Genomic DNA, 23,008 nt, shown 5'->3' on the forward strand with positions numbered 1-23,008 from the left:
TGTGAAACTCAAGAATTATCGAATCAAAGAACTTAAATTTTTCGATCGTACGAGACGTGCGATCCGTCGGTGCTCGCGCCGGGACGGATCGCACCACGCGCGATCAGGATAGGGATGTCGAGACAGTGGGAGCAGAGGGCGGCGATCATGAGGCAACACGCAGGCTAGCGAGGGCTCGTGCGCGCTGCCGACCGAGACCGCGGAATCCCTATACAGATTCCGGAACTGCATCGACGGAGGGTGCAAAGGCGTGGCGTGGTGGCTCCTTCGTGAGCCACCAAGACGCTGAGGCAGCATGCCCCGAACACAAGGTGGAAGGTGGCCGAGACGAGGCTCCAGCCGCTGGCCGAGAGCGACGCGCCTTCGTGCGTGAAGCTGGCCGAGGCAGTGGGAGTTTCGGGTCTCGGTGTGCCGAGACGGGTGACGAACACCGGCTGGCCGAGGCACGCGCCTTCGTGCGTACGTGCATGCTACTGGCCGAGCAGCCGCATCACCCGACGTGCCGAGACGACGAGCAGCAGGGACCGACGGACCGAGAGCAGCAGCCCTATGCGCGCGTGCAGCTGGCCGAGGGGTGGTCAGGCTCGATGCGTCATGACCCGGCGATGAACTTGTCTGTGAACCTCGTTCGATGAGATAACGATGACATATTATTTTAATGATTATTTAATTTTTTTTAATTAAAAGTTATCATTAAAATATTATTATTTAATGGAAATAAAATCTTTTGGGAAGATTTTTCTAGATTTTTGGAATATATTTATTATTATCTATATCTATGGAAATAAATAATATTATTTTATTCCTAGATGATATGGACAAGAATAATTTAATAGTTTCCTAATATTTATATATCTAGAATCATAATTAGGATAGATATGTATGAATACTTTAAATAATAAAGCTTCTCTTCCTAATCTTGAACATGGAAATAATTTGAATATAATTTTTTGTGTCTTATTAAGAATTCAATAACTTAATAATTTTAGATATATCTTATAGTAGACATGAATAAGAGTTAAATTCTAGAACAATAGTTTCCTAAAGGAATATACCAATGAAAATAAAAGATTTAATTATCCAGCAAATTAAATACCAACATAATTTAATTAAGCCTTAATCTACCTCAAGGCTAAGGATAATTAAAGAAAAACCATAACCCAAATATCTAAACTATAATTACGAACTCAACGTTTGTATATGGTCTCCATCAATTGGTTTGCAATTTATGAAGTTTTTTTTCCAATATTATCGCCACCCATAATGTAGGGACAATAATCCCAAGAAATAGCGAGTTCATGAGGGCGGACTTCTCAAAAATAAATAGTATGAACTAGAATGTGGTTTCCAATATTATCGCCACCCTTATTGTGGGGACAATAATCCTAAGAAACTACGAGATTCAGAAGTTCACACAGGATTTATGAGATAGCTTGATCTTGTTAGCAGCACATAAGCATTGTTATGGGAGTGTGTTGTAGAAATAAGACTTTGTAATGCTAAATTCGATGGTCTTGCTTAGGCAACATTAGGCGGTCATGCCAATATGTGGTCTCTGGACTATTCGTCGGTGTTGTGACCAGTAAAATTGTAAGATTCCAATGCGTATTGACCTCCTCTGGAAGGTACAAAAATTTAATTTTACAGTTGTAAGATTTTGAACATTTTTTATGGTTAATATAATCAAACTTCTTACACAAGTTTATGACATATAGTAAATACTCTGTTTGCAGTGCAAATGAAATCGTCAAGATGTCATTCAATCCTCTTTCCGCAATTGATAAGGCTAATTTCATGCATCGATTATGGGGTTAAATTCAACAATTTACGGGGTCTAACACATCTTTTAAGCCAGGTGTGTAGAAGAAATCGCCAGGTCCAGGAAGAAAGGAAGATAATCGCCTGTCGAAGGAAATTGGCGAGAAAGTGAGCAGAATGAAGAAAAATTGCCAGACGGAGGAGATCATTAGCTGGAGGGCAGAACGAAGAATTCAAGAGAAAGGCTTTTAGAAGATCGTCTCCACATCTATAAAAGAGAGAGCATGCAACATGAAAAGGGGGACTTGCTCTGAGCTCACTTTCACACACATCTACACATCGGAAGTCTAGGGGATTTGGGGGTCATTTCCGGTTTGATGTTGTGTACCACCATCCTCGTGTAGGGCGAAGAAACAATTTATCTGTTTTCATTTTAGTTTTCTGTTCAGATTTCTACCGAGTCTTCGCTGTTCGAAGCTCGGCTTTCGTTGTGTTGTTGAAATCTCGTTTAGCTATCTATGGAATTTCTATTTTTTTGTCATGAATGATGCTAATGTTGAGGTTTGTTTGTGTTTGATTCTGAGTTTGTGGTTGTTTACTTGAATGGATGCTTTTCGCACTTGATCTGGTGAATTGGAGTTGAATCGTGGTGGGATTGTCGTTGATCGGAGTGGATCTGTTGAATCGGAGCTCATGGAGTTGTTTTTGGTTATAGTTTGGTTCGGATTGAGTGGATTAAGTGTACGACGTGTGGATCTGAAGCAGATTTGGTTGATTGTGCAAGAATCTGATGGCTCGTTTTTGTGTTTCTGTTTACTTAGTCTAGTAGATGTAGATCTGTTCGATTTCCGATTAATTGTCAGTTTCCGACGTCCGAATTATGTTGTTCTGTTTGAATCTGTTGTTACTCTGTTTTTTTCTCCATGTTCGAGCTTGAATCAGGTGATAAGATGCAGATCGTTGTTTGTTAATTTCAAAATTAGTTATTTGCAGCTTTTCATCCGTACTTTACTGTTTTGGGAAATGGTCCCCACTGCTCGTTTGATCTCTGTTTAGCTAGATTAGGAAGTTGTTTACTAGGTCGAGGAAGTTCGTTTGAGTTATTGAAGTTAAGATGATGTCACATGTCCGCATGATATTTACAGTTTCCTAGGTCTAGTGTTAGTTTTCATTCCCCAGCCTAGTTATATTTTCTCAACCTAAAATTGTGTGGCAGCAACCAATTTCTTTTCCAGAATCTTTTAAATGCATTCTTACGCATCCGTCTTTGTGGGATCGATCCCTACTTCCCTGTACTAATTCATAGTATAGCGGGTTGAGGGTTTTGAGCGCGGAATTTGTGTGTCCGACGACCGAGACTCCCAGGATCCTCTGAGTTCCTAGACCTTGTGATCTAGCGGATTCTCTGGGCTTGAGAGGCTTGACCTAGCACAAAAGCACATACACTTTCTCTAATACCACCAAGCTTTCAAATGGCGCCGTTACCGGGGATGTATGAAGTAGTTTATGATTGTGTTTAGAGATTTTGGCGTATATAGTTTTGATTTTTCTTGTATTTCTTTATTTACAGTTTATGAGCAGAGGCTCACGGTTTGGACACTGGGGTTACTCATCTGGGTGGGAAACGATCGGTTTACTTGGCAGGTGAAGGAGACAGCATCTACGGTCACCACCAGATCGGGATTATATACGGGAGAACAATTTCCATTCGATTCACGAAGTGACGAGGATTGGAGTTCGTCAGGAAGGGAGGATCCCAAGTCGTCTTCAGAAACAGATACAGAAGAGAACGAGATCGGAGACATGGCACAGGTAGACGATTTAGATCCTGAGATCGGTTTGCTCACTACCCATCTAGATGGTGATCCAGCCCGGGCTATAGTCACGAATCAGCGTCAGAGGTCCATCGATATTAAGACAAATGTGTTAGGCATTCTACCGACGTTCTCTGGACATAGAAACGAGTGTCCATACGAGTTTCTAAATGAGTTTAGTAAGCTGTGCAGTATTCAGAAAAGGTCCAACGATGCAACGGAGGAAGATTATTGCCTACGCACAATTCCATTCACCCTGAAGGGAGAGGCTAAGACATGGCTATTGAGGCTGCCTCAGGATTCCATCCGTACATGGAGAGATTTCAAGTTGGAGTTTCTGGATTATTTTTTTCCTTCAAACAAGACAAACGCCCTCAAGAAGGAAATCGTGGAGTGTAAGCAGGAGTACAATGAATCTCTGAGTCAATATTGGTCACGATCCAAGGAATTATTAGATGCTTGCCCGAATCACAGAATGATCGAAGCAAAAATTTAGTTGATTCGGAGATTTCTTTTGGTTTCGAACGGTTGAGTTCGAATTTGTTTGTTTGGCTGAAGATCTTTGATTGATTTCTTAGATCCGTGAGATTCTAGTGTTCTTGAAGCTTGTGGCTGTGGTTGTGAGATAATTGACGTTTGAGGTGACTACTGTGTTGTAGTAATCGGAGTGTCCCTAGGGTTTGGGGTCCGATTATTTCACTGTGCTCCCTTGAGATTTGTTGGTGAAGATTGAGGAGGTCCTTGGCCCTGTGCAGTCGTGTGTGCGACCTGAGCCATATCCTAAATCTTCTGTCTCTTTTGTTCTTGTATTCTTTTCGATTAGATCCGAAAGGATCTTTTTGTCTTGTGTTACTAATTTGTGTGCTTAAGTGTGCAGGAGGTTTCCACAGAGTGTAGCTTGCTATATCTGATTGGTTCCAGATCCGATATAGGCAAGGGTTTCTCTATAATCTTGTACTTAGTCACAAATTGTTCTAGTTGTAACACATCTCTTGTAATTGGCTGGTTCCTTGCTGAGATTAGCCATCTCAGTGTTGATCCAATAACAAAGAGGTCCCGGTAATTAGTGAATCCCGAGTGATCCAATCAACTGATTACCTTAGAATCACAATCAACTTGATTTTTATTATGACAGTTGTGATTATTTCTTTTTACATATACGGATTCCCAACTACTTCACTAATGAATACGTTAAATGCTTGTAGGATGGTTGTGTTAATAATAGTCGAGTTACATTATTAGACTAGAAACATTATTAGCTGAGCTATATTATTATATTGAAAATCTACATTATTAGACTAAAAATCTATATTATTAGATAATTAATAGATGACATGTGATATAAATCTACTCGTTAGTACATTAGATCCAATGGACTGACAAGTGTTTTGTGTTTTGAATATATTTAGAGTCATGATATGAACACATCCCTATAGAGGTGTGATCCATTGCTAGCTTTCTTAAGTCGCTAACTTTGCTAACTCATTAATATAGTGTGTTAAAAATGTCAACACGATGACATTGAAATATCAGCATAAACTTAGTTGATATTTTAATACACTGTAATGTGATTGTGTTGACATTTTTATACACTGCATTGATGGCAAGTTAGCAATTTAAGAAAAGTTAGCATTATAACACACCCCATCCCTATATATATAGTATTTTATCTTATTATCCATTGTCTAATTTGATTAGTTGTCTATATTAAATTTATTATTAATATAGAATTGATAGGAATGTTAAGCTTCATGCGAGTCCACAACGTTTATAAAAAGCACCAAAATTTGTATCACTCTTAGTTTAATCGTAGGGGTTTTACCATTAATTAAATCTCTCTTTGCAGATGCTGCTATCCTTCACACCTCTCCATTTGAGTTCAAAAGATATCCAATTTCTCTTCGTGTGCACGCTCTCTCGACTTTGTGCAGCCATTGCAGTTCTTTGTCTCATCTTTCTAAGGTCAATATCTCATCCATATTTCTCTTATAACTTCTTTGTTAATGTATTCCTTAAGTGCTTGTTGATTTGAGCATTACTAATCTTAGAAAATAAAAATGTTCACATATTTTTGTTTGATATTTTTATTTAAAATTCATTTTCTAATTTACTAAGTTGTCCATATTAAATTTATTATCTATATATATTTGATAGAAATGTTATCCTTCATGCGTGCCACAACCTTAATAAAAAGTACCAAAATTTGTATCTCTCTTAGTTTAACCTTAGGTATAGTAACAATGATTGAATCTCTCTTGGTAACTGTCGCTATCCTTCGCACCTCTCCAATTGAGTACAAAAGATATCCAATTTTTCTTTGTGTGCACGCTCTCTCAACTGAAGGATTGTGCGGCCATTGTTGTTTTGTCCCATCTTTCTCAGATCAGTATTTCATCCATATTTTTCTTATAACTACTTTGCTAATTAATTTACTTTGCTAATCTTAGAAAATAAAAATGTTTATATATTTTTGTTTAATATTTTTATTTAGAATTCATATTCTAATTTACTAAGTTGTCTATATTAAACTTATTATATATATAGATTTGATAGGAATATTAAGCTTCATGTGTGTCCGTAACCTTAATAAAAAGTACCAAAATTTGTATCTCTTTATATTATGTCTACAAAGACATCATCCCACATGAGACACCCCACCGATTCCTCGACATGGAGCACATTTGATAGCTTGCATCCTAATTTTGCTTAAGAATTTTGCAATGTTCAATTAGGATTGGCATTAGATGGAATCAATCCCTTCAAAAATATGCGATGTTATCTCTATTAGTTCCCGGTCCATCAGCCCATGTTATTAATATTAATATTTATTTGCAACCCCTAATTACCGAAATAAAGGATTTGTGGGAAGTAGGAATTGAAACTATGATGCATGAAAAAGCAAAATTTCCTGTTACGTGTTTCATATTATGGACAATAAGTGAATTTGCATGCACAGTTTGTATCAAAGAAACACACTCTCTTAGATTGAAACACAGTGTGAAGCATTGCTACATGGGACATCATTGATTTCTACCCAAAGAACATGAGTTTCAGAAGAATAGACGACACTTTGATGGTACGATTGAGTATAAGAAGCACCACAACAACTATATGGTAATATGGTGATGGATGAGATGAAAGATTTCACAATTAAATTTGGTAAGCAAGTTAAAGGTAATCCAAAGTTTTTCGGTTGGAAAAAAAAAGAGTACATTTTTTGAGTTGCCATACTGGAAAGATAATGTTGTCATCCACAATCTTGATGTCATGCATACATCGAAATATGTTTGTGATGGTATTTGCGGTACATTATTGGATTTAAACGGTAAGTCTAAAGATAATTATAAATCACTCCAAGACATAGAACAAATGGGAATTAGGCTTGTACTTCATTTAATTCCAAAGGTTCTAGATAATTTTATTTATATGTGGTATCTTTTAAAATAAGCTGAAAGGAGAAAACTACATTTTGTTAGGTTTTGAAAATTGAAAGTTCCTTATGGTTATGCATCAAACATCCCATGGTGTGTTCAACTAAGACCACCAAAATTGTTAGATTTGAAAAGTCTTGACTATCATTTTATGATTCAACCATTATTACCTATAGCCTTGCGAAGCACACTCTCTAAGACAGTACACGCACCTTTTAATAACTATAAGTATTTTAGAAAACTTTGTTCTAAAGTAACTTTTCCAATTGACAAAGTACAACAACAATATCTTTCTCCAAACGAATGACATAGTGGAACGAATTAGTTTACAACAAAGTTCACTAAAGCACTTACTAAGCTTATTTAAAGGTGTGCAATATGTCCTCGAGATTGTGTTTCGCAAAACTATAGGTAACAAATGTTGCATTATAACATGATACTGATGACTTTTCAAGCCTAAAATTTTTGATGGTTTTAGTTGATACTGATGACTTTTCAAGCCTAAAATTTTTGATGGTTTTAGTTGAAGACAACTTGAGATGTTTGATGCATAACCACTAGTAACTTTTAAATTTTTCAAAACCTGACAAAATATAATTTTCTCCTTTCTGGTTATTGTAAAAGCGAGCACACGCAAATAAAAATTTCTTAACCTTTTGGAATTGGATGAAATACAAGCCAAATTATCGATTGTTCCTAAGTCTTGGAGTGATTTATAATTATATTTAGACTTACCGTCTAAATCCAATAATGTGCCGCAAATACTCTCACAAACATTTTTCTCTGTAGGCATGACATCACGATTGTGGAGGACAACATTATCTTTCCAGTATAGTAACTCGAAAAAATTTATTCTTTTTTTTCAACCAAAAAACTTTATATTGCCTTTAACTTGCTTACCACTCTTTCATTTCATACATCACCATATTACCAAATAGTTTTTGTGGTGCTTCTCCGTACTCAACTGGGCCATCAAAGTGTCGTCTATTCTTCTGAAACTCGTGTTCTTTGGGTAGAAGCAAAATTTCCCACCGTGTTTCAATCTAAGAGAGTGTGTTTCTTTGTTAGAAACCGGACATGCAAATTCACCTCGGGTATTCCAGTTAGACAAATTGTTACGGACGTACTCCGTAACGGTCCCGGCTAATCGGAAAAGGACAAAATAAGATAAAAACCAGTGCCAGAAGAGGGTCGGCGGTGAACAAACTCTGAGCGGCTGTGCGCGGAATCACCTATCGGGCAGCAGCGACAGAGATCAGAGACTCCCAAAATTGGGGTTGTAAAACACACGTTTTTTGTGGGGAAAATATTTCATTAATTGATTGAATAAAATGATAACAATCTATCCTATTTATAATACTAGAATACTAGCTTATGGAACAAGAAAACAATATATGAGAAAGATATGGTGAATCAAAAGATAACTACATACTATTATCACAAACATGCATATCTTGAAAAATCACTGATTGTCCATAATAATTCATGAAGCATGTAACTAGAAATTTTGCTTTTTTTGATGCATCATAAGTTTCAATTCCTACCTGCCACAATTTCTATAGATCGGCAACTAGCGGTTGCAAATAAATATGAATATTATTCACCAGAGCTAATGGACCTGGAATCAATAGAAATAACATCAAATAAGGCTCTTTCATGCACATCAATGAAGGAAGGTTATATGGAAATAATATGACAAGTTATGTGTTGTGTGACACATTTATATTTTTTAAGGGATTGATTCCATCTGATGCCGATCCCAATCGAACATTGTAAGATTCCTTTGAAAAATTAGGATGCAAGCTATCAAATGTGTTCCATGCTGGGGAATCGGCGGGGTGTCTCATGTACCCATCCATCCTACGATTTCCAACTTGCCATTTGATGTGGGATGTCATCTTTGTAGACATGAACAATCGTTGCAATCTTGGCTTGAGAGGAAAACACTACATTGATTTTTGAGCAATCTTTCTTTTCTCACATGTCGGATCTTTATCTGAAGTACGCCATCTTTGCTAATTACATGCGTCACATGAAGTTCGTATTTCATTTTTCCCCTAATACAAAGTGCAATTATTTGGACAAACATTAATTTTTTCATAGCCAAGTCCTAATTCTTTCATCAATTTCTCGGCATCATGATAATATTTTGGTAGACCAACCATGGCATCTGGAAAATCTTCTCTTAGTAATTCTAAAAGCATATCAAATACTTTATTATTCAACCTAACAATATACTTTAAGCCTACTTACCATTTTTTATGGTAAAAGTGAAGATGACCAATTAATGGGGGAAGGACGAAGATGGCAAAAGTGGACAATTAATGAGGAATGGGGGGGTAATATAAAATTAAATAACTACTTATAATCTCTCTCTTAACCCATGCGCCACATGTCCAATAGCAAAGTTTATAAATTAACAGGTTCGAGTCCTCCGTGGCGCGGCCTTTAAATTTATGTTCATTTAACTATAAAAAAATTTATAAATAATATACACATATTTTTAATATAAAATAAAATTTTTAATTTTAAAATTAAAATTTGTCTTCGCATACGTTAATTATTTAGGATCCGTGAATATCGTTTCTTTAATTTATTCACTTTTTGAAGATACTTATTTTGAGTCATGAGATTTATTTTAAAGCTTGGTCGAATAACTAGTGCTTTTATCACCGTTCCTTTGGATATGAAGATAGCTTTGTTATCACAGTTCCTTTTCCCTAACAATCGGTGCTTTTATTAACAGCCAAAACAACTCAAATGGCCGTGACACTACAAAAAACTCTCTATTTATTGACAAATTCAGTAATGACGGATCCGTCATTAAAAAGCTTGTCCCAAAAAAATTTTAGTGACGTATTTGTCCATTACTAAAGATACTAACCCACTCAATGATGGAAAATATAAGCGGCTGCCATGGTAAGTTTCAAGTTAGTGACGGACTTATCTGTCACTAATTAGTGACGATAGCTTTCAAGTCATTTATCCGTCACAAGTTCTTCAGCTGTCGGTCGCAGTCACTAATTCTTTCACTAATGACTGCTTTTTTTTGTAGTGTGAGATGAGTTCTCTTGTTCTTCTATTTTTCTCATCACTGAATCACGATAGGGTATAAATTCCATCATAGTCGAGAGGCAACAAAGCAATTAGGTTTAGATTGAAGAATTAAGGAGTCAAAACAATGTTGTTTCATAGCTTTCATGGTTAAGCACGTAGGATCAAAGCAGTGTTTTAAAAATAGGACTGGAATAGCTTTAGAGGTTTATCAATAAAGATTTCGAAATAGAATAGCTGGAATTGAAAAACAAAATAGGGACTGAGAAGTAAAATGAGATAGAGAGGGATTGAGAAGTAAAACGAGATAGAAAGGGACTGAGAAAGAGAAATAATGTGATGGGAAAGATGATTTCAGAATATTGAGATGAGATGGGGATATTTTCTTGATTGGCAGCGTTAGGGAGTTAGATTAGGGTTAGTGGATTTAAATATATGGGTGTATCTTGTGGCGCTTTAATCTTGGCCTTCGGGTGAGCTGAAGTCTCGTTTGTTGCTGGTTCGGCTTCAGCTGGCTGCTCGGTGGTTGGAGTCAAAATCAAACTGAAAAAAAATATTCGATATCCACCTATTTTTATACTTTTAAGTTACACCTATATACTTAATGTAATTACACATTAATCCCACAACACTTTATGAATAGTTTAAATTAAATTCAATAAAAAAATAAATAATTTTTTTATTAATATATTTATGTAATAAATATACTTTATATTCTAAAAAATTACACTAACTTGAAATTAAAATACTCTTCACATGCTATAAGAAAATTAAAATATAAATCGAAATATATTTAAAAATATCACAACTATAAAAAAAATACCACTATACGCATATAAAATAGCAAAATTTAAAACCCGACATTTGTGTATTGTTCCAACAAATTATCAACTACCCCATTACAAAGTTCATATGAGCATTTTAATTTCTTATAATGTCATATCGAGACAAATACTCTTGAAATAGAGTGTCTTTAATTATTATTGTAATTCATTGTTCATATTTTATTTTATACTATTATTTAAATAATAATGGACTGATTTGCTATATCTCATAAATTATTGCAGTAATGCCATATTTGGTGTTTTTCTCCATATTAGTAGATGTCCCATAGAATAATCCTAAAATGAGTTTAAGTTCGGTGTATGGTGGGAGATGATTTCTACATCATAATTGGGTTTCGGTGTATGGTTGGAGATGAGTCGTTTTGTTGCCCAATCATTGCTGCTCAATATCCTAACTCACAAATTTGATCCAGCTATTTTGCCTTCCTTTTCTACTCCGTGCAACCTTCAGTTCATCGTTGAACCCTAACGAATTGACCGTGCAAGATGTCGTCTTTGATAGTTATCAATCGACAATGATTAGAATTTGTTATATCGTTGTCCTCAATGATTCTGCTTCTGACATCATAATCGGAGTCTTCGACATAGGCGTTTTCTTCGGCAAGAGATGTCTCATCCTCGAGTTTGACTCCAAATGCAAAGACGAAATTCGACGTGGAGAAATGACCAAAATACCAAAAGAAAAAAGTGATAGTAGAAGAGAGTAAAGTAAGTAGTGGAATAAAATAAGAATGATTGGATGTTCTGTTTTATTCAACTTTGTTGGGACATTCCAAAATGAAATAAGACCCAACTTTTTTGGGACGGAGGGAGTACTATTTATCCACATAACATGACATATTGGATAAGATGTACTCCCTCAGTCCCAACTAAGTTGATTCATTTCCCTTTTTGAATAAAAATAAAATATTTAATCAATCTTACTCTATTACATCATCTACTTTACTTCCTCTTATTTGTCCTACTTTATTTCTCTATCCTATTATATTATATTTTAATTTAATTTAATTCATTCAACATAATTTTTCAATATCTATGTCCAAAAGTTTTTCCTCAATATAGTCGGGACGGAGGGAGTAACAAATAGGATGAAATATGTTACGTAACTTAACGAGTTTAAAGAATAATCCATGGTGAAAAATTGGCACCAATCCTAAAGTTTATAATTTTTAAGATCACTTTTAAAGTCCATAAGAAATATATTAGAATTCGCAAGGTTTCAAGACTAATAGCCCTTTACAGATTGATATGTAATTTTCACAATAACTCATGCTCCATAAGTTACTTGATAGTAGAGAAATTTCTTTTGTGCACGAAATTTTAAAAAAATTGCGTTAAGTGAGTTAAATGAAGACAAAATAGAGTAGAAAAAAATAGAGAGATAAAGAGAGAATCAAGTAAAATAGAGAACATGTGTTCCTTTTTTACCAAAAAATAGAAAAATGATTCAATTATAGTTGATGTTACGAACTCAATTCTCATATCGGTTATGAGAACAACTAGTGTGGGGTATATAGACTAAATGAGCTTTCTCTCCTAACAGACTAGTTTTTTAGGCTAAGTTCACCTTTTTAGTCTGTATCAACTGATGCTTTCGTTGAGAACACAAACAACACAGAGTGGTGGCTGGGCAACGACTCGTTGTGACCAACGAGTACGTTTGGTGCCAACTCAGAGTGGTGACCTGCGGAGTGGTGGCCGGGGAAAGAATCCGCCATGACCAACGTGGCTGTGACCAATGAGAACTTGGAGTTGTGACCTGGCAAAGAACCAGCTGTGACCAACGTGGTCTTTACCAACGAGGACGTTGACCCTTAAAGGAGGGTCAAATGTTACACACTCAATTTCCACACCAGTTGTGAGAACAACTAGTATGGGTTATATAGACTAAATGAGCTCTTTCTCCTAATAGACTAGTCGTTTAGGCGGAGTTTTCCTGTTTATATGTATCATTTGGAAAATCCAAAAATGAATGACTAGCTATCAAGGGATGAAGAAAATATTTAAATCGGATTCAGGAATCAATAAGAAAATACTTTTGTAAGATGGTATAATTAAGTAATCTTGCAAGTATTTATAAGTTATTTTCACACCAATGTGACATGAACATTAGTAGTAAATGCTACGCATTTAGTGTCATAACCGTATTTTATTAAGGTTAACAATGCCTGAGAAATCATAACTATAGAGAAAAGAAGAAAGGAAATGAAAAGGGAGGTAACTTAGATTGAATATTCACTTAAAAATAAAAGATAACATGATTTCATAATAACTTTATTAAGTCACTTAGACTCGAATAGAGTTCAACAATCAACCCTTTAGGGCTCTTCAGAGTTTCAGGTGATATAAATGACACGAGATACTAAAATAGTCCACACCGGAAGAAGGTTTGAACACTATTAATTCTATGGAGACACAGGGGCGGACGCAGAAATAATTAATGATAAGGGCTGAAATTTCTAAATTTTGTTTCAAAGTATATTTTTGGGTAGTTTAGAATATTTTTGTCGGGGCTATTACATACTCCCTCCGTCCAGCAATAGCAGTCCCGTTTTTCCGTTTTGGGATGTCCGGGAATAGGAGTCCCGGTTCTACTTGCCATATTTGGAAACAATAACCACCTCTACTTATCCACATAAATTTCAAAACTGCCATTAAAAAAACCCCAAATCAATTCCCTAATTTTCTACACTGAACACTCCGCCTCGCACAATTGAGAAATTCAGTCTCTCTCCCCCATTCTCACACTCTCTCTCTCGGGAAGCCTAATCGCCCGCCGCCTCCATTGCTCCTTCTCGCCCACAGCCTCCTTCTCGCTCCGTCGCCACCATCGCCTCCACCGCCCCCTACTTGTTCCGTCGCCACCACCGCCTCCTTCTCGCTCGTTGTCTCCACCGCCTCCTCGCCTGTCATTTCCACCGCCTCCAAATTGTCCGCCGCCTCCACCATCTCCTATCAAACCCTAATCGCCCGCCGCCGCCTCACTGTCTTCCTCTTCTTCTTCTGCTCTTATGAATTTGATTTACTTTTTGCTTCAATTCGGTATCGTTAAATCTGCAATTTAGTTGAATTTGAATTGGTTTTGTTGAATTTGACGAAATTGAGAAATTGGTTTTGTTCTTGGTTTATTCTCCAGATTATACTGCAATTTAGTTGAATTTGAATTGGAGTGTGGATCTCGTTAAATCTGTTCTTATGAATTTGATTAGAAATTGATTTGAATGGGGCTGCAATTGTAATTAAAGTAATACAAAAAAAATAAGAATACTACAATTGTAATTAAAGTAATAAAAGTTGAATATATAAATTAAATAAGTTGGTTCCAAATTCAATTAACACACAACTATTATTATAATCAACTAGTTTCTTAAAACCCGTGCCATAGAGAAATGAGACTGCTATTGCCGGACGGAGGGAGTAATAATTTGTGTTAAACCTGGATAAATTTAAAAAATTTACAAAAGAAAAAAGTTTAGAAAATAAATTTATTAAGGGCTTTAGCCCCACCCTTATTATACATGTGTTCGCCCCTATGGAGACATGCCTTTGAGATTCTTAGAATATATAAAGGAAAGATCACAAAAACTCCACATCACACATTATTCGCCATGACTCATGCTACACAATTTCAAATACATGCAAAGTTGAGTACGAGGTACTTAGTGAACATTTTATCAAAAGATACATATACATACACATATAAAATACAATGTTACGTCTCATAATAACGCACAAAAATTTTCTCTTAAAAAATCAGAGCTTACCAAATTCTTTTATGAGTTTAAAATTCAACTGCGCAATTTAAGTTCATTTTAGAAACTACCGTATCTAAACTACTAGTGCTGGGAAGGTGACCATCTCAGACAGACACTATTGGCCAATCGTCTTGGTAATGCACGTACTTGTGTAAACTATGTTGTGCAGAGACTTGAATTCTATTATTATTAATATGGCGTAATAAGAATACATCCCACTAGTCAACACATATAAGCATCTTAAAAATAAATAATTTATGGATAGACATTGATTTATAATTGAAAATAAGTGAGATTTTATGAACTTGAATTAAACATTCATAGAAGAAATATAGTTGTAATCATACCGTGTTCGATATAAAGCCCACCCGAAAATCTCTATCAAAGGATCTAAACTCTTTGCAATTGCCCTTTCTCAAATAAGGAATCACAAGCTTACCAACTTTAGAACATTCTCAAATAGTAGATGATATACAACTATCCTACTGGGAATGCGTATCTTATTTCTTGTCTTAGTTAGATGGCTTTATGTTTTGTGATGATTATATCGAGATACTTATGTTTTTGGATTAATTCATCGGAGATTAAATTCTTGAGGTGCTTTATTAAATCCATGATTTACTTTTCTTGAATCAATTCACGATATTCAGTCATTTGTTACTAATTAAATTGTGAGATTTAACTAATTGCAACTAATTCATCAGAGAATGGTTTTATTGTTTAAATATAAAATTATACTATATAAAAGTAATTAATTAGGGATTAATTATTTAATTAAATCGGGATTTAACTACAACGAAATAAAAATCTAAATATTATATTTAATCCGCAAAATATTAGTCATTTGGCCCAAATAATTCATTAAATTAGGTCCATACCTTAGAATTTAATCAACCACGTCGTACTTAATTAAAAGATGAAACCAAGCTACCATGGATAAATTAAAATCAGGACCAAACCATAAAATTTTAAAAGTCCACGTAACTAAATTGAGTTTTAACCCAATTCAAAAATAGGGGCTCAGTCGATCAAGCAACCAAACACTAACAAGAACCAACTTTAAATTAAATTTCAGTCCAAGAGAGAAGAAACTGTGGCCCATGTAGTTAAATGGTTATGCACCCAAAAAAACATTTTTCATTTCATTCAATATACACAAATAACTCCACGCTTTGAGGTGCCTACAAATCAACACAGAGAATAATCATTGGGCCCGCCGATGGATACCCTTGATAATTACTAAAAAAATATACACAAATAACTAATAGTAAGAGATAAACTCTTTTCCGTAGGAGTGAACAATTGGTACTGGGTGTCTATTTTCCCTAAACCAAGCCGTATAGAAGAAACGAATTTTTGTGAAAATTAAAATTAAACTTAACAGGAAGAATATTGTATTCTCTAGTCTCCCTTGAATCTAAGCTTCAAATTCTAATTATGGTGAAAAGATATAGAACAATGGACATGAACTCTAATTTGTTTCTTAGATATAGAATGCAGCAAAATGTTCATTTGATGAAACTTTAGTACGTTATAACCTTCAATTCGTGCTCCTTAATATGGTATATCTTTTATCTCAACAAGGTAAATTTTGGAGAGAAAATAGGTTAAATAATGCATCGCCCGATTCCAACGAGTCATTGGACTGCTCACAGCGAGCCGCTGCCAAGTCTATGATATCTCGGGACAACATCCAGCGGGCCACTGGCTATGATCCAGCAGTCGCTCGTCGTGTTCTTCTTCCAGACAAAACTTCTAAGGAGTGTCTTGTAAGGCTCTATTTTGCACATTTCTCACAAAACACGTCAAAAATACCAAAATACATGAAATAGGTAATAAACAAACATGTGATGCGTGCAAAATACATGGTACTCAAAACGGACCAAATAATGGTCTTAAAATAGTGCAAAATCTGAGCGTATCACTATCTGGTGAAGTTCGATATTAATGGTTCTTTGTTGTCATTTGTTTACACCTCAAATTTATCCATTTTGATCCTCTATCATTTCTGTGAGATTGAATACCTATCTTTTATAGGTGTAAAGTTGCTTTAGGTTTTCATTACAATGTTTAAATTTTAATTATATTGTCTTCTTACGGGAACAACTCTTGGGCTAATTTTGAGATTCGCATCACACCGACCTCCCCTTCTTTCTCTTTTCGTCTCTAGTAGTGGTGCAGCCATCGTCGATAGTGTATTATGGTAAGCGTGCGACGCCCACTGTAGCCTTAACTCTCTTTCTCGTCCTCTCCTCTCCCCTTACCAATGCCACACTGCTCCTCTTGCTGCCGCCCCATTACTCGCAACGTTGTCTTGTTGCCTGTGTGCGACGGCCGATGTCGCTCCCTCTTCTTCCGTCAGGTAAGGTCAGACTCTGGCACAGATCAAACATGAGAACTCAACCCAAAAGACTAGTCCGTTAGGAGAGAGAGTTCATTTAGTGCATATCATGAATTCGTAACATTCGGTCCACCTTTAAGGGCCAACATCCTCGTTGATAACGACTGGTTCTTTGTCAGGTCCACTCCGTGGACCACCGCTCCGAGTTCACGTTGATCACAGCCACATCAAAGGTTAATTAATTAGTAGTGGTACTTATTTTTTATGAGAGGTCCCATAATCTAGATAGGAACACTAAAACAACAGATAATATACTGTTACTAGCCTTGTGACAAAATAACACCTATATTTAAATTTCTTGATCAAGGCTATGCACAAATCAAAACTCAAAACCCTAATTAGAATAAGCTTAACCCCTCATCTGTAGCCCAACATTTTTTATGAACAATCCATCAACCAAATCTTTAATTCATTTTATTTTCCCCTTTTACAGCCCAACATTATTCTACCCTAATATATCGAATGAAAACAACAATTCAAGCAAATCCCGAAACAAAGAAATTCTCGGTCCATATCTTTAATAGATAAATGAATAGAAATTTTGGAGCCAATATCATGATGAATTCAAATCCGCGACTTTGGCTTTGTGAATAACCACTCTACCACTAGGCAGTGGATAGATTAATTTGACAGAAAATAAATAATTAAATTCAATATATGACATTATTATCCCTTTGTGAATGATGAAAGTACAAGTAAATCAAAATGCCCAAGATCTACGAAATTGGCAAATTGCAACAAATTAAAAGGGTGAGACAGCCACCTATGTGGAGCAACAAAATTATTCACACAAAAATGACAGAATATATTTAGATATATATGTTACGAACTTAACGTCCTATATTGATTGTGAGAACAAATGACAAAATATATTTAGATATATATGTGAGAACAAATGACAAAATATATTTAGATATATATATTATGAACTTAGCGTCCTATATAGATTAAATGAGATCTCTCTTCAAATAGACTAGTCTTTTTTTGGACTGAGTTCTCCTGTAGGTCTGTATCATTAGTGCTTTTATTGAGAGCCCAAACGGCTCGGAGTGATGGCCGAGCAAAGAACTCGCCGCGGCCAATGAGTACGTTTGCGGCCAACTCGGCATGGTGACCCACGGAGTTGTGGCCGGGCAAAGAATCCGTCGTGACCAACATGGTCGTGACCAACGAGAACTCAGAGTGGTGACCTGGAAAATAACCAGCCGTGACCAACAGACATTGGCCCTTAATGTCCCACATCGGTAGTGAGAACAACTGGTGTGGGTATATAGACTAAATATGCTCTCTTCTAATATACTAATCTTTTGGACTGATTTCTCCTATTTGGTTTTATCAACCACCCTCTCCCTTTTGTTTCATATAGATTTTTTTTTGCTAAACTGAGATGATCAATTTTGAAGAATAAGGATTGTAAGCTACTAAATCTCAAGAACATAATTTATGGAAGGAAACCTTTTATTCAGTGATGAACTCAATCGAGATTGAAGATACAGATATGTATTTTTTATAATAGTTTTAGCTCCTTCTTATCTAACTACATTCTAATTAACCGAGACAATCCAACGGCTGGCATTTACATCAACTAACTAACATGCATCGGACGGCTCAAAATCCTCCATGCATAACTCTCCCATTTTAGTCGAGCAACGAGCTTGATTAAGCTCCATGCACACGTGCTGCAATCAATCACACAACAGTCTCCACCTTGATTGAATGCTCATTCTTCTTCTAACTTGCATATGCTCACCAAAGACTTGCATTTTTCGAACTCGTCTTTGATCAGTGGCTTCGTCAACATATCAGCCGGATTATTATCCGTGTGCACCTTGAAAACCTTCACTTCTCCTCTCTCTATGCCTTCTCTGATGAAGTGCAAACAGACATCAATGTGTTTGCTCCGTTCATGATACACCTTGTGCTTTGCCAAACACAATGCGCTATTGTTGTCACAACCAATCGAAATAGCTGCTTGCTCGAAGCCAAAATCGGTAGCTATTCCCTTCAACCAATAGCTCTCATTCACAACTGCAGTTAAAGCCATAAACTCAGCCTCTGTAGTTGATAGCGCAACTACACTTTGAAGACTTGATTTCCAACTTATAGTTGCCCCAAACATTGTGAATACATAGCCGGTTTGTGATCTCTTGTTGTCAATGTTCCCAGCAAAATCAGAATCACAAAACCCAACTATCACATCACCCTTATACTCATCATCACCTCTGAACACAATACCAAAATCCCCAGCCCCTTTCAGATATCTCACCAGCCACTTGAGTGCTCTCCAATGCTCCTTTCCATGGTTGGCCATATATCTGCTAATTACACTTATGGAGTGGGCCACATCTGGTCTTGTTGAGATCATAGCATACATTACGCTCCCAACTATATTGGCAATGGAGTTGCAGCTTCCTTGATATTATCCATCTTGAACCTCTTCAAGAGTCTTGATACATAATCATATTGGTTCAGCCATATTAGTCTTCTCCCTCGATCTCTGACAATATTCATGCCTAATATCCTTTGGCTGGACCTAGATGTTTCATGTCAAAAGCTGCTGTCAAGTCTTCTTTCACAGATTGGATCTCCTTCTTGCATTCTCCAGCTAGCAGCATATCATCCACATAAAGTAGAAGGTAAGCAACCGACACTCCACCCTTCCTTTTGATGTGATAGTTGGGTTTTGTGATTCTGATTTTGCTGAGGAGGTGGAGTACAATGAGCCAGCATCTTCACAGAGCCAACTCCTTCAACTTGGCAAACTTGATTGTTGCACAGAATCACTGATCCAGTGCTCTCACTAAGATCTTGAAACCACAAATCATCATGTGATCATCAAATCTCTTATGCCATTGCCTACTTGCTTGTTTTAACCCATAAATGCTCCTCTTGGGCAAGCAAACTTTCCCTTCATCTCCTGGACTGACAAAGCCCTCGTGAGCCATGTAAATGGTCTCTTCAAGCTCACCGTGTAAGAAAGCGATCTTGACATCGAGTTGCTCCATTTCCCAGTCCCTCTTAGCAACCACAACAAGCAATATTCAGATGGAAGTATGTTTAACAACCGGGGAAAATACCTCATTGAAGTCTACACCTTGTTCTTGTGTAAATCCCCTGGCCACTAGTCGAGCCTTGAATCTGATGTGATCCCCTTCAGCCACTGACTCAATCTTCTTCTTGTAAATCCACTTACAACTGACCACCTTCTTTCCTTCCACCCTCTCAACAAGTATCCAAGTGCCATTTTTAAGTAGAGATTCTATTTCCTCCACCATAGCTAGCATCCACTTATCTGTCTCTTTTGAGTTAATTGCTTCTCTGTAAGATGCTGGCTCATTGTACTCCACCTCCTCAGCAACACAGAGAGCATAAAACAGCATTTCACAATCAGAAAACCTTGCAGGAGCCTTCACATTTCTTCTTCTCACTCTATCTCTTGCAAGTTGACAGTTCTCAAGTGGATCTGAGCTAGCAATTGAATGCCCAGAATCAGTGGTCATCTTTTGGTGTCACGACCACACTTCCTAAGGATAGAAAGTACGGTGAGTCGCGACTAATGGGGGAATAAAGAAGCGGGGAAGAAAGGAAAAAACAATCAAGGGGTACGATATGTAGATCAAAAGATGAACTTTATTACCAAATTATAGTCTGAAATAACGAAGCAACAAAGTTCGTAGGAAAAATAGTCCAACAGAATAAAGATAACATCAGAGTTCTAAAACTTGACGTAGCGGAAGCATTTGAGAGTTAGCTACTACTATGTATGAAGACACAATAGCAAGCGGAACGTTTATTGAATATGGTCTCGGTCCAATGCTCAACATCCTCCGTCTCCCGTCCACGCTTAACCTGCACATAGGGAAAACATATGCAGGGGCTGAGTACTTAATGCACTCAGTGAACTCATGCCCAAAATACATTTCATTAATAAAGTTATGTCAAGCCATCATTGAGTGAAACTCGGATTTTACTTTAAAAAATGCCGAGAAACACTAAAATCATTTCCATCGTAAAACATGGATGCAGCCCATCATCATCATCATCCTCCATCATTTACCATATCTGAACCATCATGTGAAACGAGAATGTGGCCACAAACTCGATCACTGGACCGGCCGACCACAAAGGACGGTTCACGATCTCCATCAGTGCACTAGTCTGAGTAGGGACTCACTCCCTAGTCAGACCCGAATTCGTTAACCATCAAAGTCTAGTAGGACATTATCCTAGTAGACAATCAGATAGGCAATTCCAAAACATAAAATACGGCATGACATAACATTTAAACCACCCTTATCTCACCATATACATATAATTTCAAATAAAAGAGTTTAAGTAATAAATCCCACCTCGAAAGCTTAGTAGTTTCCTTAACAAACTTCTTGATCCGACTTTAACGAGCGTGCGAACCACCTTTTGAGAAAATACATAGAGTACACATCAATCACGGTAACGCAGACATTTAGAATGCATGCACTCTAATTAAAGTCTTTTATTTCGTTTTTCTTAGTTTTCGTACATTTTTTATTATTCGGCGGCCGCCCAAGGCGTCGCGTGCGACGCCGGTCGGCCGCTTACGCTCGTTCTTTCCTCCGTTGGCTCCTTGTATTTTCCATGACGTCGGAATAAATTTTCAAAAATTATTTAAGCGTATAATTAAATTATCGCACTATTTCTCTTCGCAATTATATTTATTTCGTACTTGGGATAGTATTATTCGCCTTTCAAAATATTCTGGGATTTAATTAAATCATTCTTTACGATTAAATTATCGGCCCAACATAATTATTTCTCCACCTTATATCTCCAATTTAAATTAGAAAGCCCCAAATGAACTAAAAGATGGCCCAACCTAAAAAACAAAGGCCCAAGTTCCACAAAAAAAACCAAATCCCATTCTCTTAACTCCCCAACATACACGTCTCTCTCTCTTTCTCCCTATCTTCTTTTCTCTCTCCTTTCTTCTCTGGTTTTAAAATACCCGTCGCCCCTCCCCTTTTGCGTCGAAGCCGCCGGCTTAAACAGCCACTGCACCGTGCCGTCGAGCTGTTCCATCGTTGTTGCTCGCCGCGTCGCTCGCTGGAGTCACCGGCTGCTGCGTCGTCACTGCCGCTCGCCGACGGTTGCTGCTGGAGTCGCCGGGGAGGTGCCGCTGCTGTCGCGGTTTTGCTCGCTGCAGTCGCCGGTGCCCTGAACCACTCCGATCAGCCCCGCACTTCACCCGAACAGCCCTGAATCGTCATCGGCAACCCCATCAACCATTCGCAACAACCCCGAACCGCCCCGATTAGAACCGAACCGCTAAGGTCTCACTCAAGTTATGTTGTTTGTTCGATTGGCGGTGTTCGATTTATGTTGATTGTTGAATTCCTTATGGAAGGTGGGTGTATGAAAATAATGTATGAAATATATACAAAAAAATTCATGCTTTGGAGAATTGATAGAGATTATACCTCAAAAGGATTGAACTTGGTGATGGAGGAGCAAGAATGGTAGCAAGGTCTCTTCCTTCTCTCTCGGCTCTCTCCACTTCTCGGCACCCTCTCTCCTTTTTTTCTTGTTGTGAAGTATAATGTGAGAAAAGGATTGAAGGGGCTAATGTATTAACTTGTGTGACTCTTGGGTGGTAGAATTAATGGTGGAAGAGGGAAGGTTAAGAAGTTGGAAACATGGAGAGTCTCCATGGAAGCATTCGGCCGAGAGGGGGAAAGAAAGAAGGAAGAAGAAAAGAATTATTGGGATTGCTCCCATTTGTTTGGAAAAGAATTGGGCTCCCACACTTTATTTATTTGTTGAAATTTATAGGCCCAAAATGATTTATTTTGTTATAAATAAACCAAGCCCAAACTTTACTTATTTACCATAGAGTTCTTCTATTTTGCATGGCCCAAAGCCCTTTTTATATAAACATTTGGACTCCAATTTTATTAATTATTTCATGACATATATT

The 23,008-nt window shown here is 37.0% G+C and overlaps 1 long non-coding RNA gene across 1 annotated transcript; it reads right to left on the reverse strand.

Annotated features, from left to right (window-relative positions):
- Window positions 1-20,850: 20,850 nt before the first annotated feature.
- On the reverse strand, window positions 20,851-22,734 carry LOC121757097. Its single transcript, XR_006041163.1, has 3 exons — window positions 22,512-22,734; window positions 21,408-21,471; window positions 20,851-20,907 (listed from the first exon to the last, which is right to left on the reverse strand). It is a non-coding gene; the product is annotated as an uncharacterized LOC121757097 (long non-coding RNA).
- Between the last annotated feature and the right edge of the window lie 274 nt (window positions 22,735-23,008).

Source organism: Salvia splendens, chromosome 12 (genome assembly GCF_004379255.2).
Source record: "Salvia splendens isolate huo1 chromosome 12, SspV2, whole genome shotgun sequence".
Lineage (NCBI taxonomy): Eukaryota > Viridiplantae > Streptophyta > Magnoliopsida > Lamiales > Lamiaceae > Salvia > Salvia splendens.